This window comes from Taudactylus pleione, unplaced genomic scaffold, assembly GCF_031769625.1.
Source record: "Taudactylus pleione unplaced genomic scaffold, aTauple2 ptg000016l, whole genome shotgun sequence".
NCBI classification, from domain to species: domain Eukaryota; kingdom Metazoa; phylum Chordata; class Amphibia; order Anura; family Myobatrachidae; genus Taudactylus; species Taudactylus pleione.
Window position 1 is genome coordinate 15,437,024 of NW_028284418.1, and position 23,457 is coordinate 15,460,480.

General features: G+C 33.0%; 8 non-coding genes across 8 annotated transcripts; all 8 read right to left on the bottom strand.

Moving 5' to 3' along the window:
• Positions 1-850: 850 nt before the first annotated feature.
• TRNAL-AAG (transfer RNA leucine (anticodon AAG)) lies at positions 851-932 on the bottom strand. The gene has a single exon. It is a non-coding gene; the product is annotated as a tRNA-Leu (tRNA).
• Positions 933-2,273: 1,341 nt separating this feature from the next.
• On the bottom strand, positions 2,274-2,355 carry TRNAL-AAG (transfer RNA leucine (anticodon AAG)). The gene has a single exon. It is a non-coding gene; the product is annotated as a tRNA-Leu (tRNA).
• Positions 2,356-5,281: 2,926 nt separating this feature from the next.
• TRNAL-AAG (transfer RNA leucine (anticodon AAG)) lies at positions 5,282-5,363 on the bottom strand. Its single transcript has one exon. It is a non-coding gene; the product is annotated as a tRNA-Leu (tRNA).
• A 2,783-nt stretch (positions 5,364-8,146) lies between these two features.
• TRNAL-AAG (transfer RNA leucine (anticodon AAG)) lies at positions 8,147-8,228 on the bottom strand. Its single transcript has one exon. It is a non-coding gene; the product is annotated as a tRNA-Leu (tRNA).
• A 1,341-nt stretch (positions 8,229-9,569) lies between these two features.
• TRNAL-AAG (transfer RNA leucine (anticodon AAG)) lies at positions 9,570-9,651 on the bottom strand. Its single transcript has one exon. It is a non-coding gene; the product is annotated as a tRNA-Leu (tRNA).
• An 8,432-nt stretch (positions 9,652-18,083) lies between these two features.
• TRNAL-AAG (transfer RNA leucine (anticodon AAG)) lies at positions 18,084-18,165 on the bottom strand. The gene has a single exon. It is a non-coding gene; the product is annotated as a tRNA-Leu (tRNA).
• Positions 18,166-19,506: 1,341 nt separating this feature from the next.
• On the bottom strand, positions 19,507-19,588 carry TRNAL-AAG (transfer RNA leucine (anticodon AAG)). Its single transcript has one exon. It is a non-coding gene; the product is annotated as a tRNA-Leu (tRNA).
• A 1,341-nt stretch (positions 19,589-20,929) lies between these two features.
• On the bottom strand, positions 20,930-21,011 carry TRNAL-AAG (transfer RNA leucine (anticodon AAG)). The gene has a single exon. It is a non-coding gene; the product is annotated as a tRNA-Leu (tRNA).
• Between the last annotated feature and the right edge of the window lie 2,446 nt (positions 21,012-23,457).

Genomic DNA, 23,457 nt, shown 5'->3' on the forward strand with positions numbered 1-23,457 from the left:
TTCTTTTATACCTTATCTACTTTAGGAAACCACTTTGATATAAGTCACTGGATCTTCTCCTTTTCAGTTGGTTAATATCTGATCAATCATCAGTTGATGATAAATTGTTTTAAACTACTGCATGTGACAGCTTAAGGTGTGCTTCCACCAACCAAATTTAGCTTCTTTTATACCTTATCTACTTTAGGAAACCACTTTGATATATATCACTGGATCTTCTCCATGGAGAATAAATATGGCAGCAGTGGGATTTGATTCCAACGGCTTGAATAGCTCTGACATCCTACAACCTGCTGTACACTTTAAAATATTTTAACTCTCATATCTGGAATGTCATTCAAAACTTTACCCAAAGTCAGGAAAAGCTGAGATAAAATGCAAAAGAAGCCAGGTACATTTAACAAGTAATGATTATATTTGACTTCAAATTTCCTTCATTTAGCGCAACTGATGTATCCAAACAACTTTGAAGTATTATTCAAATGCCTAAAATAGACAGCTGTGAGATTAAAATCCAGAGTGATAGAAAAGTTAGAGAAATCGGAATATAAATCCATCAATTTATACCAATGAGTCATGTTGCCAACATTTCCATCTCTAATTATATGATAAGACAACTCAGTAATTAAATATTAGTTATGATATTACTTCTAATTACTTCATGCCAACTTAATTTTGGCTCATCTTGACTGTTAGCAGATAACATTTTTAAAACATTTGGGAAGTCTCTTGTAACAATGATGAACTGTTGAGTAGCTAGAGGAATCTTTCACCAACAAATTTCAGCTGGGTAATATCCTATCTAATGGAAAAAAAGAATCACTTTGGCCTACTCTTTGTATAAAAAATATGGCAGCAGTGGGATTTGAACCCACGCCTCCAAAGAGACTGGAGCCTTAATCCAGCGCCTTAGACCGCTCGGCCATGCTACCACATGTGCATATCATTAGGATAGCTCACAGATCTAGAACATCAAAATTAAAGGGTTTTTTGTTTTAAAGTATTAATTGAAAAGATGTCAGCAAAGGTTTAAAGAAAGTTCATTATTAAACATAAAATCAATGAGAAATTCATATTTTTTATTGAATTGCATTTTGTTTATTTTCATTGAAATAACAAAAGAAATTGAGATGCATGAAGTTGTAAAATATTAGTTCTGATAGGGCACATAATTAATTCATGCAAAATTAAAATTTGAATATCTTTACTGTTAGCAGATATCATTATTTTAAAGGTTTGAGAAGACTGTTGCAACTATGATGAACGGTTTAGAACTCGGTGACTAATGCAGGATACTATCACCATCCTTTTTCAGTTGGTTAATATCTGATCAATCATGAATTGATGATAAATTGTTTTGAACTACTGCATGTGACAGCTTAAGGTGTGCTTCAACCAACCAAATGTAGCTTCTTTTATACCTTATCTACTTTAGGAAACCACTTTAATATAAGTCACTGGATCTTCTCCTTTTCAGTTGGTTAATATCTGATCAATCATCAGTTGATGATAAATTGTTTTAAACTACTGCATGTGACAGCTTAAGGTGTGCTTCCACCAACCAAATTTAGCTTCTTTTATACCTTATCTACTTTAGGAAACCACTTTGATATATATCACTGGATCTTCTCCTTGGAGAATAAATATGGCAGCAGTGGGATTTGATTCCAACGGCTTGAATAGCTCTGTCATCCTACAACCTGCTGTACACTTTAAAATATTTTAACTCTCATATCTGGAATGTCATTCAAAACTTTACCCAAAGTCAGGAAAAGCTGAGATAAAATGCAAAAGAAGCCAGGTACATTTAACAAGTAATGATTATATTTGACTTCAAATTTCCTTCATTTAGCGCAACTGATGTATCCAAACAACTTTGAAGTATTATTCAAATGCCTAAAATAGACAGCTGTGAGATTAAAATCCAGAGTGATAGAAAAGTTAGAGAAATCGGAATATAAATCCATCAATTTATACCAATGAGTCACGTTGCCAACATTTCCATCTCTAATTGTATGATAAGACAACTCAGTAATTAAATATTAGTTATGATATTACTTCTAATTACTTCATGCCAACTTAATTTTGGCTCATCTTGACTGTTAGCAGATAACATTTTTAAAACATTTGGGAAGTCTCTTGTAACAATGATGAACTGTTGAGTAGCTAGAGGAATCTTTCACCAACAAATTTCAGCTGGGTAATATCCTATCTAATGGAAAAAAAGAATCACTTTGACATCAATAACTGGCCTACTCTTTGTATAATAAATATGGCAGCAGTGGGATTTGAACCCACGCCTCCAAAGAGACTAGAGCCTTAATCCAGCGCCTTAGACCGCTCGGCCATGCTACCACATGAGCATATCATTAGGATAGCTCACAGATCTAGAACATCAAAATTAAAGGGTTTTTTGTTTTAAAGTATTAATTGAAAAGATGTCAGCAAAGGTTTAAAGAAAGTTCATTATTAAACATAAAATCGATGAGAAATTCATATTTTTTATTGAATTGCATTTTGTTTATTTTCATTGAAATAACAAAAGAAATTGAGATGCATGAAGTAGTAAAATATTAGTTCTGATAGGGCACATAATTACTTCATGCAAAATTTAAATTTGAATATCTTTACTGTTAGCAGATATCATTATTTTAAAGGTTTGAGAAGACTGTTGCAACTATGATGAACGGTTTAGAACTCGGTGACTAATGGAGGATACTATCACCATCCTTTTTCAGTTGGTTAATATCTGATCAATCATGAATTGATGATAAATTGTTTTGAACTACTGCATGTGACAGCTTAAGGTGTGCTTCCACCAACCAAATGTAGCTTCTTTTATACATTATCTACTTTAGGAAACCACTTTGATATAAGTCACTGGATCTTCTCCTTTTCAGTTGGTTAATATCTGATCAATCATCAGTTGATGATAAATTGTTTTAAACTACTGCATGTGACAGCTTAAGGTGTGCTTCCACCAACCAAATTTAGCTTCTTTTATACCTTATCTACTTTAGGAAACCACTTTGATATAAGTCACTGGATCTTCTCCTTTTCAGTTGGTTAATATCTGATCAATCATCAGTTGATGATAAATTGTTTTAAACTACTGCATGTGACAGCTTAAGGTGTGCTTCCACCAACCAAATTTAGCTTCTTTTATACCTTATCTACTTTAGGAAACCACTTTGATATATTTCACTGGATCTTCTCCATGGAGAATAAATATGGCAGCAGTGGGATTTGATTCCAACGGCTTGAATAGCTCTGTCATCCTACAACCTGCTGTACACTTTAAAATATTTTAACTCTCATATCTGGAATGTCATTCAAAACTTTACCCAAAGTCAGGAAAAGCTGAGATAAAATGCAAAAGAAGCCAGGTACATTTAACAAGTAATGATTATATTTGACTTCAAATTTCCTTCATTTAGCGCAACTGATGTATCCAAACAACTTTGAAGTATTATTCAAATGCCTAAAATAGACAGCTGTGAGATTAAAATCCAGAGTGATAGAAAAGTTAGAGAAATCGGAATATAAATCCATCAATTTATACCAATGAGTCACGTTGCCAACATTTCCATCTCTAATTGTATGATAAGACAACTCAGTAATTAAATATTAGTTATGATATTACTTCTAATTACTTCATGCCAACTTAATTTTGGCTCATCTTGACTGTTAGCAGATAACATTTTTAAAACATTTGGGAAGTTTCTTGTAACAATGATGAACTGTTGAGTAGCTAGAGGAATCTTTCACCAACAAATTTCAGCTGGGTAATATCCTATCTAATGGAAAAAAAGAATCACTTTGACATCGATAACTGGCCTACTCTTTGTATAATAAATATGGCAGCAGTGGGATATGAACCCAAGCCTCCAAAGAGACTGGAGCCTTAATCCAGCGCCTTAGACCACTCGGCCATGCTACCACATGTGCATATCATTAGGATAGCTCACAGATCTAGAACATCAAAATTAAAGGGTTTTTTGTTTTAAAGTATTAATTGAAAAGATGTCAGCAAAGGTTTAAAGAAAGTTCATTATTAAACATAAAATCGATGAGAAATTCATATTTTTTATTGAATTGCATTTTGTTTATTTTCATTGAAATAACAAAAGAAATTGAGATGCATGAAGTAGTAAAATATTAGTTCTGATAGGGCACATAATTACATCATGCAAAATTAAAATTTTAATATCTTTACTGTTAGCAGATATCATTATTTTAAAGGAGTGAGAAGACTGTTGCAACTATGATGAACTGTTTAGAACTCGGTGACTAATGCAGGATACTATCACCATCCTTTTTCAGTTGGTTAATATCTGATCAATCATGAATTGATGATAAATTGTTTTGAACTACTGCATGTGACAGCTTAAGGTGTGCTTCCACCAACCAAATGTAGCTTCTTTCATACCTTATCTACTTTAGGAAACCACTTTGATATAAGTCACTGGATCTTCTCCTTTTCAGTTGGTTAATATCTGATCAATCATCAGTTGATGATAAATAGTTTTAAACTACTGCATGTGACAGCTTAAGGTGTGCTTCCACCAACCAAATTTAGCTTCTTTTATACCTTATCTACTTTAGGAAACCACTTTGATATATATCACTGGATCTTCTCCTTGGAGAATAAATATGGCAGCAGTGGGATTTGATTCCAACGGCTTGAATAGCTCTGTCATCCTACAACCTGCTGTACACTTTAAAATATTTTAGCTCTCATATCTGGAATGTCATTCAAAACTTTACCCAAAGTCAGGAAAAGCTGAGATAAAATGCAAAAGAAGCCAGGTACATTTAACAAGTAATGATTATATTTGACTTCAAATTTCCTTCATTTAGCGCAACTGATGTATCCAAACAACTTTGAAGTATTATTCAAATGCCTAAAATAGACAGCTGTGAGATTAAAATCCAGAGTGATAGAAAAGTTAGAGAAATCGGAATATAAATCCATCAATTTATACCAATGAGTCACGTTGCCAACATTTCCATCTCTAATTGTATGATAAGACAACTCAGTAATTAAATATTAGTTATGATATTACTTCTAATTACTTCATGCCAACTTAATTTTGGCTCATCTTGACTGTTAGCAGATAACATTTTTAAAACATTTGGGAAGCCTCTTGTAACAATGATGAACTGTTGAGTAGCTAGAGGAATCTTCCACCAACAAATTTCAGCTGGGTAATATCCTATCTAATGGAAAAAAAGAATCACTTTGAAATCAATAACTGGCCTACTCTTTGTATAATAAAAATGGCAGCAGTGGGATTTGAACCCACGTCTCCAAAGAGACTGGAGCCTTAATCCAGCACCTTAGACTGCTCGGCCATGCTACCACATGTGCATATCATTAGGATAGCTCACAGATCTAGAACATCAAAATTAAAGGGATTTTTGTTTTAAAGTATTAATTGAAAAGATGTCAGCAAAGGTTAAAAGAAAGTTCATTATTAAACATAAAATCGATGAGAAATTCATATTTTTTATTGAATTGCATTTTGTTTATTTTCATTGAAATAACAAAAGAAATTGAGATGCATGAAGTAGTAAAATATTAGTTCTGATAGGGCACATAATTACTTGATGGAAATTTTAAATTTGAATATCTTTACTGTTAGCAGATATCATTATTTTAAAGGTTTGAGAAGACTGTTGCAACTATGATGAACGGTTTAGAACTCGGTGACTAATGCAGGATACTATCACCATCCTTTTTCAGTTGGTTAATATCTGATCAATCATGAATTGATGATAAATTGTTTTGAACTACTGCATGTGACAGCTTAAGGTGTGCTTCCACCAACCAAATGTAGCTTCTTTTATACCTTATCTACTTTAGGAAACCACTTTGATATAAGTCACTGGATCTTCTCCTTTTCAGTTGGTTAATATCTGATCAATCATCAGTTGATGATAAATTGTTTTAAACTACTGCATGTGACAGCTTAAGGTGTGCTTCCACCAACCAAATTTAGCTTCTTTTATACCTTATCTACTTTAGGAAACCACTTTGATATATATCACTGGATCTTCTCCATGGAGAATAAATATGGCAGCAGTGGGATTTGATTCCAACGGTTTGAATAGCTCTGTCATCCTACAACCTGCTGTACACTTTAAAATATTTTAGCTCTCATATCTGGAATGTCATTCAAAACTTTACCCAAAGTCAGGAAAAGCTGAGATAAAATGCAAAAGAAGCCAGGTACATTTAACAAGTAATGATAATATTTGATTTCAAATTTCCTTCATTTAGCGCAACTGATGTATCCAAACAACTTTGAAGTATTATTCAAATGCCTAAAATAGACAGCTGTGAGATTAAAATCCAGAGTGATAGAAAAGTTAGAGAAATCGGAATATAAATCCATCAATTTATACCAATGAGTCACGTTGCCAACATTTCCATCTCTAATTGTATGATAAGACAACTCAGTAATTAAATATTAGTTATGATATTACTTCTAATTACTTCATGCCAACTTAATTTTGGCTCATCTTGACTGTTAGCAGATAACATTTTTAAAACATTTGGGAAGTCTCTTGTAACATTTGATGAACTGTTGAGTAGCTAGAGGAATCTTCCACCAACAAATTTCAGCTGGGTAATATCCTATCTAATGGGAAAAAAGAATCACTTTGACATCAATAACTGGCCTACTCTTTGTATAATAAACATGGCAGCAGAGGGATTTGAACCTACGCCTCCAGAGGGATTTGAACCTACGCCTCCACTGGAGCCTTAATCCAGCGCCTTAGACCGCTCGGCCATGCTACCACAAGTGCATATCATTAGGATAGCTCACAGATCTAGAACATCAAAATTAAAGGGTTTTTTGTTTTAAAGTATTAATTGAAAAGATGTCAGCAAAGGTTTAAAGAAAGTTCATTATTAAACATAAAATCGATGAGAAATTCATATTTTTTATTGAATTGCATTTTGTTTATTTTCATTGAAATAACAAAAGAAATTGAGATGCATGAAGTAGTAAAATATTAGTTCTGATAGGGCACATAATTAATTCATGCAAAATTAAAATTTGAATATCTTTACTGTTAGCAGATATCATTATTTTAAAGGTTTGAGAAGACTGTTGCAACTATGATGAACGGTTTAGAACTCGGTGACTAATGCAGGATACTATCACCATCCTTTTTCAGTTGGTTAATATCTGATCAATCATGAATTGATGATAAATTGTTTTGAACTACTGCATGTGACAGCTTAAGGTGTGCTTCCACCAACCAAATGTAGCTTCTTTTATACCTTATCTACTTTAGGAAACCACTTTGATATAAGTCACTGGATCTTCTCCTTTTCAGTTGGTTAATATCTGATCAATCATCAGTTGATGATAAATTGTTTTAAACTACTGCATGTGACAGCTTAAGCTGTGCTTCCACCAACCAAATTTAGCTTCTTTTATACCTTATCTACTTTAGGAAACCACTTTGATATATATCACTGGATCTTCTCCTTGGAGAATAAATATGGCAGCAGTGGGATTTGATTCCAATGGCTTGAATAGCTCTGTCATCCTACAACCTGCTGTACACTTTAAAATATTTTAGCTCTCATATCTGGAATGTCATTCAAAACTTTACCCAAAGTCAGGAAAAGCTGAGATAAAATGCAAAAGAAGCCAGGTACATTTAACAAGTAATGATTATATTTGACTTCAAATTTCCTTCATTTAGCGCAACTGATGTATCCAAACAACTTTGAAGTATTATTCAAATGCCTAAAATAGACAGCTGTGAGATTAAAATCCAGAGTGATAGAAAAGTTAGAGAAATCGGAATATAAATCCATCAATTTATACCAATGAGTCACGTTGCCAACATTTCCATCTCTACTTGTATGATAAGACAACTCAGTAATTAAATATTAGTTATGATATTACTTCTAATTACTTCATGCCAACTTAATTTTGGCTCATCTTGACTGTTAGCAGATAACATTTTTAAAACATTTGGGAAGTCTCTTGTAACAATGATGAACTGTTGAGTAGCTAGAGGAATCTTTCACCAACAAATTTCAGCTGGGTAATATCCTATCTAATGGAAAAAAAGAATCACTTTGACATCAATAACTGGCCTACTCTTTGTATAATAAATATGGCAGCAGTGGGATTTGAACCAACGCCTCCAAAGAGACTGGAGCCTTAATCCAGCGCCTTAGACCGCTCGGCCATGCTACCACATGTGCATATTATTAGGATAGCTCACAGATCTAGAACATCAAAATTAAAGGGTTTTTTGTTTTAAAGTATTAATTGAAAAGATGTCAGCAAAGGTTTAAAGAAAGTTCATTATTAAACATAAAATCGATGAGAAATTCATATTTTTTATTGAATTGCATTTTGTTTATTTTCATTGAAATAACAAAAGAAATTGAGATGCATGAAGTAGTAAAATATTAGTTCTGATAGGGCACATAATTACTTCATGCAAAATTAAAATTTGAATATCTTTACTGTTAGCAGATATCATTATTTTAAAGGTTTGAGAAGACTGTTGCAACTATGATGAACGGTTTAGAACTCGGTGACTAATGCAGGATACTATCACCATCCTTTTTCAGTTGGTTAATATCTGATCAATCATGAATTGATGATAAATTGTTTTGAACTACTGCATGTGACAGCTTAAGGTGTGCTTCCACCAACCAAATGTAGCTTCTTTTATACCTTATCTACTTTAGGAAACCACTTTGATATAAGTCACTGGATCTTCTCCTTTTCAGTTGGTTAATATCTGATCAATCATCAGTTGATGATAAATTGTTTTAAACTACTGCATGTGACAGCTTAAGGTGTGCTTCCACCAACCAAATTTAGCTTCTTTTATACCTTATCTACTTTAGGAAACCACTTTGATATATATCACTGGATCTTCTCCTTGGAGAATAAATATGGCAGCAGTGGGATTTGATTCCAACGGCTTGAATAGCTCTGTCATCCTACAACCTGCTGTACACTTTAAAATATTTTAGCTCTCATATCTGGAATGTCATTCAAAACTTTACCCAAAGTCAGGAAAAGCTGAGATAAAATGCAAAAGAAGCCAGGTACATTTAACAAGTAATGATTATATTTGACTTCAAATTTCCTTCATTTAGCGCAACTGATGTATCCAAACAACTTTGAAGTATTATTCAAATGCCTAAAATAGACAGCTGTGAGATTAAAATCCAGAGTGATAGAAAAGTTAAAGAAATCGGAATATAAATCCATCAATTTATACCAATGAGTCACGTTGCCAACATTTCCATCTCTAATTGTATGATAAGACAACTCAGTAATTAAATATTAGTTATGATATTACTTCTAATTACTTCATGCCAACTTAATTTTGGCTCATCTTGACTGTTAGCAGATAACATTTTTAAAACATTTGGGAAGTCTCTTGTAACAATGATGAACTGTTGAGTAGCTAGAGGAATCTTCCACCAACAAATTTCAGCTGGGTAATATCCTATCTAATGGAAAAAAAGAATCACTTTGACATCAATAACTGGCCTACTCTTTGTATAATAAATATGGCAGCAGTGGGATTTGAACCCACGCCTCCAAAGAGACTGGAGCCTTAATCCAGCGCCTTAGACCGCTCAGCCATGCTACCACATGTGCATATCATAGCTCACAGATCTAGAACATCAAAATTAAAGGGTTTTTTGTTTTAAAGTATTAATTCAAAAGATGTCAGCAAAGGTTTAAAGAAAGTTCATTATTAAACATAAAATCGATGAGAAATTCATATTTTTTATTGAATTGCATTTTGTTTATTTTCATTGAAATAACAAAAGAAATTGAGATGCATGAAGTAGTAAAATATTAGTTCTGATAGGGCACATAATTACTTCATGCAAAATTAAAATTTTAATATCTTTACTGTTAGCAGATATCATTATTTTAAAGGTGTGAGAAGACTGTTGCAACTATGATGAACTGTTTAGAACTCGGTGACTAATGCAGGATACTATCACCATCCTTTTTCAGTTGGTTAATATCTGATCAATCATGAATTGATGATAAATTGTTTTGAACTACTGCATGTGACAGCTTAAGGTGTGCTTCCACCAACCAAATGTAGCTTCTTTCATACCTTTTCTACTTAAGGAAACCACTTTGATATAAGTCACTGGATCTTCCCCTTTTCAGTTGGTTAATATCTGATCAATCATCAGTTGATGATAAATTGTTTTAAACTACTGCATGTGACAGCTTAAGGTGTGCTTCCACCAACCAAATTTAGCTTCTTTTATACCTTATCTACTTTAGGAAACCACTTTGATATATATCACTGGATCTTCTCCTTGGAGAATAAATATGGCAGCAGTGGGATTTGATTCCAATGGCTTGAATAGCTCTGTCATCCTACAACCTGCTGTACACTTTAAAATATTTTAGCTCTCATTTCTGGAATGTCATTCAAAACTTTACCCAAAGTCAGGAAAAGCTGAGATAAAATGCAAAAGAAGCCAGGTACATTTAACAAGTAATGATTATATTTGACTTCAAATTTCCTTCATTTAGCGCAACTGATGTATCCAAACAACTTTGAAGTATTATTCAAATGCCTAAAATAGACAGCTGTGAGATTAAAATCCAGAGTGATAGAAAAATTAGAGAAATCGGAATATAAATCCATCAATTTATACCAATGAGTCACGTTGCCAACATTTCCATCTCTAATTGTATGATAAGACAACTCAGTAATTAAATATTAGTTATGATATTACTTCTAATTACTTCATGCCAACTTAATTTTGGCTCATCTTGACTGTTAGCAGATAACATTTTTAAAACATTTGGGAAGCCTCTTGTAACAATGATGAACTGTTGAGTAGCTAGAGGAATCTTCCACCAACAAATTTCAGCTGGGTAATATCCTATCTAATGGAAAAAAAGAATCACTTTGAAATCAATAACTGGCCTACTCTTTGTATAATAAAAATGGCAGCAGTGGGATTTGAACCCACGTCACCAAAGAGACTGGAGCCTTAATCCAGCACCTTAGACTGCTCGGCCATGCTACCACATATGCATATCATTAGGATAGCTCACAGATCTAGAACATCAAAATTAAAGGGATTTTTGTTTTAAAGTATTAATTGAAAAGATGTCAGCAAAGGTTAAAAGAAAGTTCATTATTAAACATAAAATCGATGAGAAATTCATATTTTTTATTGAATTGCATTTTGTTTATTTTCATTGAAATGACAAAAGAAATTGAGATGCATGAAGTAGTAAAATATTAGTTCTGATAGGGCACATAATTACTTGATGCAAATTTTAAATTTGAATATCTTTACTGTTAGCAGATATCATTATTTTAAAGGTTTGAGAAGACTGTTGCAACTATGATGAACGGTTTAGAACTCGGTGACTAATGCAGGATACTATCACCATCCTTTTTCAGTTGGTTAATATCTGATCAATCATGAATTGATGATAAATTGTTTTGAACTACTGCATGTGACAGCTTAAGGTGTGCTTCCACCAACCAAATGTAGCTTCTTTTATACCTTATCTACTTTAGGAAACCACTTTGATATAAGTCACTGGATCTTCTCCTTTTCAGTTGGTTAATATCTGATCAATCATCAGTTGATGATAAATTGTTTTAAACTACTGCATGTGACAGCTTAAGGTGTGCTTCCACCAACCAAATTTAGCTTCTTTTATACCTTATCTACTTTAGGAAACCACTTTGATATATATCACTGGATCTTCTCCATGGAGAATAAATATGGCAGCAGTGGGATTTGATTCCAACGGCTTGAATAGCTCTGTCATCCTACAACCTGCTGTACACTTTAAAATATTTTAGCTCTCCTATCTGGAATGTCATTCAAAACTTTACCCAAAGTCAGGAAAAGCTGAGATAAAATGCAAAAGAAGCCAGGTACATTTAACAAGTAATGATAATATTTGATTTCAAATTTCCTTCATTTAGCGCAACTGATGTATCCAAACAACTTTGAAGTATTATTCAAATGCCTAAAATAGACAGCTGTGAGATTAAAATCCAGAGTGATAGAAAAGTTAGAGAAATCGGAATATAAATCCATCAATTTATACCAATGAGTCACGTTGCCAACATTTCCATCTCTAATTGTATGATAAGACAACTCAGTAATTAAATATTAGTTATGATATTACTTCAAGCCAACTTAATTTTGGCTCATCTTGACTGTTAGCAGATAACATTTTTAAAACATTTGGGAAGTCTCTTGTAACATTTGATGAACTGTTGAGTAGCTAGAGGAATCTTCCACCAACAAATTTCAGCTGGGTAATATCCTATCTAATGGGAAAAAAGAATCACTTTGACATCAATAACTGGCCTACTCTTTGTATAATAAACATGGCAGCAGAGGGATTTGAACCAACGCCTCCAAAGAGACTGGAGCCTTAATCCAGCGCCTTAGACCGCTCGGCCATGCTACCACAAGTGCATATCATTAGGATAGCTCACAGATCTAGAACATCAAAATTAAAGGGTTTTTTGTTTTAAAGTATTAATTCAAAAGATGTCAGCAAAGGTTTAAAGAAAGTTCATTATTAAACATAAAATCGATGAGAAATTCATATTTTTTATTGAATTGCATTTTGTTTATTTTCATTGAAATAACAAAAGAAATTGAGATGCATGAAGTAGTAAAATATTAGTTCTGATAGGGCACATAATTACTTCATGCAAAATTAAAATTTTAATATCTTTACTGTTAGCAGATATCATTATTTTAAAGGTGTGAGAAGACTGTTGCAACTATGATGAACTGTTTAGAACTCGGTGACTAATGCAGGATACTATCACCATCCTTTTTCAGTTGGTTAATATCTGATCAATCATGAATTGATGATAAATTGTTTTGAACTACTGCATGTGACAGCTTAAGGTGTGCTTCCACCAACCAAATGTAGCTTCTTTCATACCTTTTCTACTTAAGGAAACCACTTTGATATAAGTCACTGGATCTTCCCCTTTTCAGTTGGTTAATATCTGATCAATCATCAGTTGATGATAAATTGTTTTAAACTACTGCATGTGACAGCTTAAGGTGTGCTTCCACCAACCAAATTTAGCTTCTTTTATACCTTATCTACTTTAGGAAACCACTTTGATATATATCACTGGATCTTCTCCTTGGAGAATAAATATGGCAGCAGTGGGATTTGATTCCAATGGCTTGAATAGCTCTGTCATCCTACAACCTGCTGTACACTTTAAAATATTTTAGCTCTCATTTCTGGAATGTCATTCAAAACTTTACCCAAAGTCAGGAAAAGCTGAGATAAAATGCAAAAGAAGCCAGGTACATTTAACAAGTAATGATTATATTTGACTTCAAATTTCCTTCATTTAGCGCAACTGATGTATCCAAACAACTTTGAAGTATTATTCAAATGCCTAAAATAGACAGCTGTGAGATTAAAATCCAGAGTGATAGAAAAATTAGAGAAATCGGAATATAAATCCATCAATTTATACCAATGAGTCACGTTGCCAACATTTCCATCTCTAATTGTATGATAAGACAACTCAGTAATTAAATATTAGTTATGATATTACTTCTAATTACTTCATGCCAACTTAATTTTGGCTCATCTTGACTGTTAGCAGATAACATTTTTAAAACATTTGGGAAGCCTCTTGTAACAATGATGAACTGTTGAGTAGCTAGAGGAATCTTCCACCAACAAATTTCAGCTGGGTAATATCCTATCTAATGGAAAAAAAGAATCACTTTGAAATCAATAACTGGCCTACTCTTTGTATAATAAAAATGGCAGCAGTGGGATTTGAACCCACGTCACCAAAGAGACTGGAGCCTTAATCCAGCACCTTAGACTGCTCGGCCATGCTACCACATATGCATATCATTAGGATAGCTCACAGATCTAGAACATCAAAATTAAAGGGATTTTTGTTTTAAAGTATTAATTGAAAAGATGTCAGCAAAGGTTAAAAGAAAGTTCATTATTAAACATAAAATCGATGAGAAATTCATATTTTTTATTGAATTGCATTTTGTTTATTTTCATTGAAATGACAAAAGAAATTGAGATGCATGAAGTAGTAAAATATTAGTTCTGATAGGGCACATAATTACTTGATGCAAATTTTAAATTTGAATATCTTTACTGTTAGCAGATATCATTATTTTAAAGGTTTGAGAAGACTGTTGCAACTATGATGAACGGTTTAGAACTCGGTGACTAATGCAGGATACTATCACCATCCTTTTTCAGTTGGTTAATATCTGATCAATCATGAATTGATGATAAATTGTTTTGAACTACTGCATGTGACAGCTTAAGGTGTGCTTCCACCAACCAAATGTAGCTTCTTTTATACCTTATCTACTTTAGGAAACCACTTTGATATAAGTCACTGGATCTTCTCCTTTTCAGTTGGTTAATATCTGATCAATCATCAGTTGATGATAAATTGTTTTAAACTACTGCATGTGACAGCTTAAGGTGTGCTTCCACCAACCAAATTTAGCTTCTTTTATACCTTATCTACTTTAGGAAACCACTTTGATATATATCACTGGATCTTCTCCATGGAGAATAAATATGGCAGCAGTGGGATTTGATTCCAACGGCTTGAATAGCTCTGTCATCCTACAACCTGCTGTACACTTTAAAATATTTTAGCTCTCCTATCTGGAATGTCATTCAAAACTTTACCCAAAGTCAGGAAAAGCTGAGATAAAATGCAAAAGAAGCCAGGTACATTTAACAAGTAATGATAATATTTGATTTCAAATTTCCTTCATTTAGCGCAACTGATGTATCCAAACAACTTTGAAGTATTATTCAAATGCCTAAAATAGACAGCTGTGAGATTAAAATCCAGAGTGATAGAAAAGTTAGAGAAATCGGAATATAAATCCATCAATTTATACCAATGAGTCACGTTGCCAACATTTCCATCTCTAATTGTATGATAAGACAACTCAGTAATTAAATATTAGTTATGATATTACTTCAAGCCAACTTAATTTTGGCTCATCTTGACTGTTAGCAGATAACATTTTTAAAACATTTGGGAAGTCTCTTGTAACATTTGATGAACTGTTGAGTAGCTAGAGGAATCTTCCACCAACAAATTTCAGCTGGGTAATATCCTATCTAATGGGAAAAAAGAATCACTTTGACATCAATAACTGGCCTACTCTTTGTATAATAAACATGGCAGCAGAGGGATTTGAACCAACGCCTCCAAAGAGACTGGAGCCTTAATCCAGCGCCTTAGACCGCTCGGCCATGCTACCACAAGTGCATATCATTAGGATAGCTCACAGATCTAGAACATCAAAATTAAAGGGTTTTTTGTTTTAAAGTATTAATTGAAAAGATGTCAGCAAAGGTTTAAAGAAAGTTCATTATTAAACATAAAATCGATGAGAAATTCATATTTTTTATTGAATTGCATTTTGTTTATTTTCATTGAAATAACAAAAGAAATTGAGATGCATGAAGTAGTAAAATATTAGTTCTGATAGGGCACATAATTACTTCATGCAAAATTAAAATTTGAATATCTTTACTGTTAGCAGATATCATTATTTTAAAGGTGTGAGAAGACTGTTGCAACTATGATGAACGGTTTAGAACTCGGTGACTAATGCAGGATACTATCACCATCCTTTTTCAGTTGGTTAATATCTGATCAATCATGAATTGATGATAAATTGTTTTGAACTACTGCATGTGACAGCTTAAGGTGTGCTTCCACCAACCAAATGTAGCTTCTTTTATACCTTATCTACTTTAGGAAACCACTTTGATATAAGTCACTGGATCTTCTCCTTTTCAGTTGGTTAATATCTGATCAATCATCAGTTGATGATAAATTGTTTTAAACTACTGCATGTGACAGCTTAAGGTGTGCTTCCATCAACCAAATTTAGCTTCTTTTATACCTTATCTACTTTAGGAAACCACTTTGATATATATCACTGGATCTTCTCCTTGGAGAATAAATATGGCAGCAGTGGGATTTGATTCCAACGGCTTGAATAGCTCTGTCATCCTACAACCTGCTGTACACTTTAAAATATTTTAGCTCTCATATCTGGAATGTCATTCAAAACTTTACCCAAAGTCAGGAAAAGCTGAGATAAAATGCAAAAGAAGCCAGGTACATTTAACAAGTAATGATTATATTTGACTTCAAATTTCCTTCATTTAGCGCAACTGATGTATCCAAACAACTTTGAAGTATTATTCAAATGCCTAAAATAGACAGCTGTGAGATTAAAATCCAGAGTGATAGAAAAGTTAAAGAAATCGGAATATAAATCCATCAATTTATACCAATGAGTCACGTTGCCAACATTTCCATCTCTAATTGTATGATAAGACAACTCAGTAATTAAATATTAGTTATGATATTACTTCTAATTACTTCATGCCAACTTAATTTTGGCTCATCTTGACTGTTAGCAGATAACATTTTTAAAACATTTGGGAAGTCTCTTGTAACAATGATGAACTGTTGAGTAGCTAGAGGAATCTTCCACCAACAAATTTCAGCTGGGTAATATCCTATCTAATGGAAAAAAAGAATCACTTTGACATCAATAACTGGCCTACTCTTTGTATAATAAATATGGCAGCAGTGGTATTTGAACCCACGTCTCCAAAGAGACTGGAGCCTTAATCCAGCACCTTAGACCGCTCGGCCATGCTACCACATGTGCATATCATTAGGATAGCTCACAGATCTAGAACATCAAAATTAAAGGGTTTTTTGTTTTAAAGTATTAATTGAAAAGATGTCAGCAAAGGTTAAAAGAAAGTTCATTATTAAACATAAAATCGATGAGAAATTCATATTTTTTATTGAATTGCATTTTGTTTATTTTCATTGAAATAACAAAAGAAATTGAGATGCATGAAGTAGTAAAATATTAGTTCTGATAGGGCACATAATTACTTCATGCAAAATTAAAATTTGAATATCTTTACTGTTAGCAGATATCATTATTTTAAAGTTTTGAGAAGACTGTAGCAACTATGATGAACTGTTTAGAACTCGGTGACTAATGCAGGATACTATCACCATCCTTTTTCAGTTGGTTAATATCTGATCAATCATGAATTGATGATAAATTGTTTTGAACTACTGCATGTGACAGCTTAAGGTGTGCTTCCACCAACCAAATGTAGCTTCTTTTATACCTTATCTACTTTAGGAAACCACTTTGATATAAGTCACTGGATCTTCTCCTTTTCAGTTGGTTAATATCTGATCAATCATCAGTTGATGATAAATTGTTTTAAACTACTGCATGTGACAGCTTAAGGTGTGCTTCCACCAACCAAATTTAGCTTCTTTTATACCTTATCTACTTGAGGAAACCACTTTTATATATATCACTGGATCTTCTCCTTGGAGAATAAATATGGCAGCAGTGGGATTTGATTCCAACGGTTTGAATAGCTCTGTCATCCTACAACCTGCTGTACACTTTAAAATATTTTAGCTCTCATATCTGGAATGTCATTCAAAACTTTACCCAAAGTCAGGAAAAGCTGAGATAAAATGCAAAAGAAGCCTGGTACATTTAACAAGTAATGATTATATTTGACTTCAAATTTCCTTCATTTAGCGCAACTGATGTATCCAAACAACTTTGAAGTATTATTCAAATGCCTAAAATAGACAGCTGTGAGATTAAAATCCAGAGTGATAGAAAAGTTAGAGAAATCGGAATATAAATCCATCAATTTATACCAATGAGTCACGTTGCCAACATTTCCATCTCTAATTGTATGATAAGACAACTCAGTAATTAAATATTAGTTATGATATTACTTCTAATTACTTCATGCCAACTTAATTTTGGCTCATCTTGACTGTTAGCAGATAACATTTTTAAAACATTTGGGAAGTCTCTTGTAACAATGATGAACTGTTGAGTAGCTAGAGGAATCTTTCACCAACAAATTTCAGCTGGGTAATATCCTATCTAATTGAAAAAAAGAATCACTTTGACATCAATAACTGGCCTACTCTTTGTATAATAAATATGGCAGCAGTGGGATTTGAACCCACGCCTCCAAAGAGACTGGAGCCTTAATCCAGCACCTTAGACCGCTCGGCCATGCTACCACATGTGCATATCATTAGGATAGCTCACAGATCTAGAACATCAAAATTAAAGGGTTTTTTGTTTTAAAGTATTAATTGAAAAGATGTCAGCAAAGGTTTAAAGAAAGTTCATTATTAAACATAAAATCGATGAGAAATTCATATTTTTTATTGAATTGCATTTTGTTTATTTTCATTGAAATAACAAAAGAAATTGAGATGCATGAAGTAATAAAATATTAGTTCTGATAGGGCACATAATTACTTCATGCAAAATTAAAATTTGAATATCTTTACTGTTAGCAGATATCATTATTTTAAAGGTGTGAGAAGACTGTTGCAACTATGATGAACTGTTTAGAACTCGGTGACTAATGCAGGATACTATCACCATCCTTTTTCAGTTGGTTAATATCTGATCAATCATGAATTGATGATAAATTGTTTTGAACTACTGCATGTGACAGCTTAAGGTGTGCTTCCACCAACCAAATGTAGCTTCTTTCATACCTTATCTACTTTAGGAAACCACTTTGATATAAGTCACTGGATCTTCTCCTTTTCAGTTGGTTAATATCTGATCAATCATCAGTTGATGATAAATTGTTTTAAACTACTGCATGTGACAGCTTAAGGTGTGCTTCCACCAACCAAATTTAGCTTCTTTTATACCTTATCTACTTTAGGAAACCACTTTGATATATATCACTGGATCTTCTCCTTGGAGAATAAATATGGCAGCAGTGGGATTTCATTCCAACGGCTTGAATAGCTCTGTCATCCTACAACCTGCTGTACACTTTAAAATATTTTAGCTCTCATATCTGGAATGTCATTCAAAACTTTACCCAAAGTCAGGAAAAGCTGAGATAAAATGCAAAAGAAGCCAGGTACATTTAACAAGTAATGATTATATTTGACTTCAAATTTCCTTCATTTAGCGCAACTGATGTATCCAAACAACTTTGAAGTATTATTCAAATGCCTAAAATAGACAGCTGTGACATTAAAATCCAGAGTGATAGAAAAGTTAGAGAAATCGGAATATAAATCCATCAATTTATACCAATGAGTCACGTTGCCAACATTTCCATCTCTAATTGTATGATAAGACAACTCAGTAATTAAATATTAGTTCTGATATTACTTCTAATTACTTCATGCCAACTTAATTTTGGCTCATCTTGACTGTTAGCAGATAACATTTTTAAAACATTTGGGAAGTCTCTTGTAACAATGATGAACTGTTGAGTAGCTAGAGGAATCTTTCACCAACAAATTTCAGCTGGGTAATATCCTATCTAATTGAAAAAAAGAATCACTTTGACATCAATAACTGGCCTACTCTTTGTATAATAAATATGGCAGCAGTGGGATTTGAACCCACGCCTCCAAAGAGACTGGAGCCTTAATCCAGCACCTTAGACCGCTCGGCCATGCTACCACATGTGCATATCATTAGGATAGCTCACAGATCTAGAACATCAAAATTAAAGGGTTTTTTGTTTTAAAGTATTAATTGAAAAGATGTCAGCAAAGGTTTAAAGAAAGTTCATTATTAAACATAAAATCGATGAGAAATTCATATTTTTTATTGAATTGCATTTTGTTTATTTTCATTGAAATAACAAAAGAAATTGAGATGCATGAAGTAATAAAATATTAGTTCTGATAGGGCACATAATTACTTCATGCAAAATTAAAATTTGAATATCTTTACTGTTAGCAGATATCATTATTTTAAAGGTGTGAGAAGACTGTTGCAACTATGATGAACTGTTTAGAACTCGGTGACTAATGCAGGATACTATCACCATCCTTTTTCAGTTGGTTAATATCTGATCAATCATGAATTGATGATAAATTTTTTTGAACTACTGCATGTGACAGCTTAAGGTGTGCTTCCACCAACCAAATGTAGCTTCTTTCATACCTTATCTACTTTAGGAAACCACTTTGATATAAGTCACTGGATCTTCTCCTTTTCAGTTGGTTAATATCTGATCAATCATCAGTTGATGATAAATTGTTTTAAACTACTGCATGTGACAGCTTAAGGTGTGCTTCCACCAACCAAATTTAGCTTCTTTTATACCTTATCTACTTTAGGAAACCACTTTGATATATATCACTGGATCTTCTCCTTGGAGAATAAATATGGCAGCAGTGGGATTTCATTCCAACGGCTTGAATAGCTCTGTCATCCTACAACCTGCTGTACACTTTAAAATATTTTAGCTCTCATATCTGGAATGTCATTCAAAACTTTACCCAAAGTCAGGAAAAGCTGAGATAAAATGCAAAAGAAGCCAGGTACATTTAACAAGTAATGATTATATTTGACTTCAAATTTCCTTCATTTAGCGCAACTGATGTATCCAAACAACTTTGAAGTATTATTCAAATGCCTAAAATAGACAGCTGTGACATTAAAATCCAGAGTGATAGAAAAGTTAGAGAAATCGGAATATAAATCCATCAATTTATACCAATGAGTCACGTTGCCAACATTTCCATCTCTAATTGTATGATAAGACAACTCAGTAATTAAATATTAGTTCTGATATTACTTCTAATTACTTCATGCCAACTTAATTTTGGCTCATCTTGACTGTTAGCAGATAACATTTTTAAAACATTTGGGAAGTCTCTTGTAACAATGATGAACTGTTGAGTAGCTAGAGGAATCTTCCACCAACAAATTTCAGCTGGGTAATATCCTATCTAATGGAAAAAAAGAATCACTTTGACATCAATAACTGGCCTACTCTTTGTATAATAAATATGGCAGCAGTGGGATTTGAACCCACGTCTCCAAAGAGACTGGAGCCTTAATCCAGCACCTTAGACCGCTCGGCCATGCTACCACATGTGCATATCATTAGGATAGCTCACAGATCTAGAACATCACAATTAAAGGGTTTTTTGTTTAAAAGTATTAATTGAAAAGATGTCAGCAAAGGTTAAAAGAAAGTTCATTATTAAACATTAAATCGATGAGAAATTCATATTTTTTATTGAATTGCATTTTGTTTATTTTCATTGAAATAACAAAAGAAATTGAGATGCATGAAGTAGTAAAATATTAGTTCTGATAGGGCACATAATTACTTCATGCAAAATTAAAATTTGAATATCTTTACTGTTAGCAGATATCATTATTTTAAAGTTTTGAGAAGACTGTTGCAACTATGATGTACTGTTTAGAACTTGGTGACTAATGCAGGATACTATCACCATCCTTTTTCAGTTGGTTAATATCTGATCAATCATGAATTGATGATAAATTGTTTTGAACTACTGCATGTGACAGCTTAAGGTGTGCTTCCACCAACCAAATGTAGCTTCTTTTATACCTTATCTACTTTAGGAAACCACTTTGATATAAGTCACTGGATCTTCTCCTTTTCAGTTGGTTAATATCTGATCAATCATCAGTTGATGATAAATTGTTTTAAACTACTGCATGTGACAGCTTAAGGTGTGCTTCCACCAACCAAATTTAGCTTCTTTTATACCTTATCTACTTGAGGAAACCACTTTTATATATATCACTGGATCTTCTCCTTGGAGAATAAATATGGCAGCAGTGGGATTTGATTCCAACGGCTTGAATAGCTCTGTCATCCTACAACCTGCTGTACACTTTAAAATATTTTAGCTCTCATATCTGGAATGTCATTCAAAACTTTACCCAAAGTCAGGAAAAGCTGAGATAAAATGCAAAAGAAGCCAGGTACATTTAACAAGTAATGATTATATTTGACTTCAAATTTCCTTCATTTAGCGCAACTGATGTATCCAAACAACTTTGAAGTATTATTCAAATGCCTAAAATAGACAGCTGTGAGATTAAAATCCAGAGTGATAGAAAAGTTAGAGAAATCGGAATATAAATCCATCAATTTATACCAATGAGTCACGTTGCCAACATTTCCATCTCTAATTGTATGATAAGACAACTCAGTAATTAAATATTAGTTATGATATTACTTCTAATTACTTCATGCCAACTTAATTTTGGCTCATCTTGACTGTTAGCAGATAACATTTTTAAAACATTTGGGAAGTCTCTTGTAACAATGATGAACTGTTGAGTAGCTAGAGGAATCTTCCACCAACAAATTTCAGCTGGGTAATATCCTATCTAATGGAAAAAAAGAATCACTTTGACATCAATAACTGGCCTACTCTTTGTATAATAAATATGGCAGCAGTGGTATTTGAACCCACGTCTCCAAAGAGACTGGAGCCTTAATCCAGCACCTTAGACCGCTCGGCCATGCTACCACATGTGCATATCATTAGGATAGCTCACAGATCTAGAACATCAAAATTAAAGGGTTTTTTGTTTTAAAGTATTAATTGAAAAGATGTCAGCAAAGGTTAAAAGAAAGTTCATTATTAAACATAAAATCGATGAGAAATTCATATTTTTTATTGAATTGCATTTTGTTTATTTTCATTGAAATAACAAAAGAAATTGAGATGCATGAAGTAGTAAAATATTAGTTCTGATAGGGCACATAATTACTTCATGCAAAATTAAAATTTGAATATCTTTACTGTTAGCAGATATCATTATTTTAAAGTTTTGAGAAGACTGTAGCAACTATGATGAACTGTTTAGAACTCGGTGACTAATGCAGGATACTATCACCATCCTTTTTCAGTTGGTTAATATCTGATCAATCATGAATTGATGATAAATTGTTTTGAACTACTGCATGTGACAGCTTAAGGTGTGCTTCCACCAACCAAATGTAGCTTCTTTTATACCTTATCTACTTTAGGAAACCACTTTGATATAAGTCACTGGATCTTCTCCTTTTCAGTTGGTTAATATCTGATCAATCATCAGTTGATGATAAATTGTTTTAAACTACTGCATGTGACAGCTTAAGGTGTGCTTCCACCAACCAAATTTAGCTTCTTTTATACCTTATCTACTTGAGGAAACCACTTTTATATATATCACTGGATCTTCTCCTTGGAGAATAAATATGGCAGCAGTGGGATTTGATTCCAACGGTTTGAATAGCTCTGTCATCCTACAACCTGCTGTACACTTTAAAATATTTTAGCTCTCATATCTGGAATGTCATTCAAAACTTTACCCAAAGTCAGGAAAAGCTGAGATAAAATGCAAAAGAAGCCTGGTACATTTAACAAGTAATGATTATATTTGACTTCAAATTTCCTTCATTTAGCGCAACTGATGTATCCAAACAACTTTGAAGTATTATTCAAATGCCTAAAATAGACAGCTGTGAGATTAAAATCCAGAGTGATAGAAAAGTTAGAGAAATCGGA